This window comes from Eurypyga helias, unplaced genomic scaffold (genome assembly GCF_000690775.1).
Source record: "Eurypyga helias isolate BGI_N326 unplaced genomic scaffold, ASM69077v1 scaffold42085, whole genome shotgun sequence".
NCBI classification, from domain to species: Eukaryota; Metazoa; Chordata; class Aves; order Eurypygiformes; family Eurypygidae; genus Eurypyga; species Eurypyga helias.
In genome coordinates this window covers 15162-16932 of record NW_010254185.1, presented here as the reverse complement: position 1 = coordinate 16932, position 1771 = coordinate 15162, and the positions used below count along the sequence as shown (strand labels likewise).

Genomic DNA, 1771 nt, shown 5'->3' with positions numbered 1-1771 from the left:
GGTGGTTTTTTGCCCACAACAAGCAGGGGATCGCCTTATCCTGTCAGTGAGTGAGGAGCTGGAGCTGCTCTTCTCCTTCTCGATCATCCTTTTAAGCGATGTTGCAATTGTGCACTTGATGGTGTCGAAGTGCCTCTCAACAATTAAATGCAAATGATCCTGCCATCGCACTCACTGTATTCCCACAACTTCCCATTTTTGTAACAGCCTTTAAACATCTCAGCAGCCAGAGGTAGGATAATTGCTTTGGCCAACTGTGTTCTGTTGCTATAGAGACTGAAAATGAGCAAAATGTAGGTTTGGGGTGTATTTTATTTTTTCTTGCTGTAAGTAGCAGCTGCTGAAAGCCTTTAAAAAAAAAAAAAATTGTGGAGGAAAGGGAGTGGGGGTGGAAAAGAGGAGTAAGCCAACTTCTCACCCCCAGCTTTACAGCTGACATTGTAAGGAGATTCTAGGTTTGCAAACAGTCTGAAAGCCCGTAGCTAGCTGCTTGGTTGCCCAGAGGATGTGAGCTGAGGCATCTCTGTTCAGTTCCCACCCCGGATGTAGGAGAGATGGCCGGTTTCCCCCGTCAGCAGAGGCTGAGGAGGGCTGGAGCCAAAGGACACCAGCTCTGGGGTGCCCAGTGTCATTCTCCTTTATGCTGGTCGCCGAGCTGTGTCTCCTCTCTGGGGGCCGAGAGAACAGGGAGTGTTCTTCTTGCTCCTCTTTTTGTGTTTGAAGGAAGGACGGATAACACGAGGCAGCCAAAAGCCCGCAGAGAGCCAGCCACCCTTGGGCAAGCAGCTTTTCTTTCTGCAGACTGCTCCCACTCACGGAGCCTCTGGCTCTGACACAGGTGACACGATGAGAGCAGAAGATAAGTGCATGAATCCAGCGCCCCTTTATTTCATTTGGGTCTCTCTTCCTGCTCAATCTCGTTTCACTTTGTTAGCCAATTAGTTGGTTTTTATCTTGACAGCTGACAAAGAAAATAATCCTGGTGATAATTGATTTTTGACACCAGAATTACTTCTGTGAAGCTGATATTGGTGTGAGCATCTCTCTCTCACTTGCTGCAGACCCTTTGGTGCGCCGCTCTCTCCCTAATTGATAAAGTCCTCCGGGGTGGACAAACAGGTGCTTGGCCAAACATCACACTCCTTTGAAAGGGACTTTTATTACTGACCCATGAACATCCCTCGCTGTTCTAGTGAGTTGGGAGTTGCAGTTGGGCAGGAGTAAGGCAGAAGTAGCTGTCCACTGAACACCTAATTAAGAGATGCCGTAGCCTTTTGTTATCGGTTCCTGATGGAGCTTTGCTGCTCAGTGAGTTACCAGGCAACTGCCAGAGCCTGCTGGCTCTCCTGCAGGTACCCACTCAGCTTTTGCTTTCTGGAACCACAGACCCTCTCTAAAAGGTGCGTTAGCTTAGCCAAAACCACTGTGCTAGATCCGGAGACTGCTGCATGAACTGCCCTGGCTTGTTGTATGCGGCAAATCAGCCACAGATCATCATTGTTATTGCTGGCCTTTAATTTCATAGAGCTCTGTCTGGCTGCCTGCTAAACACATAACTTCTGCTGCATCCATCGCATCTTTTAAAATAACAGCATCAGAAGCAGATAAACAAGACAGGGGACAACCAGCAATTTGAACAAAACTGGACATATGGACCGCTACAGGTCCGATTTCCAGCTGTTGGGCTGGAAGGATGGCACAGTGGAGATGCATGTTGAGATGATCTTACACCAGACTCAGACTTTGCCTCTGGCATGTGGGGCTCCCAGCT

At 48.6% G+C, this 1771-nt stretch overlaps 1 protein-coding gene across 1 annotated transcript in view; it reads left to right on the top strand.

The window, feature by feature from the left end:
- Positions 1–1771, top strand: part of RGS9 (regulator of G-protein signaling 9) — a gene marked incomplete at its 5' end in the record, with an annotated part of 22117 nt that overhangs the window by 8268 nt on the left and 12078 nt on the right. The gene's annotated exons all lie outside the window — the stretch shown is intronic.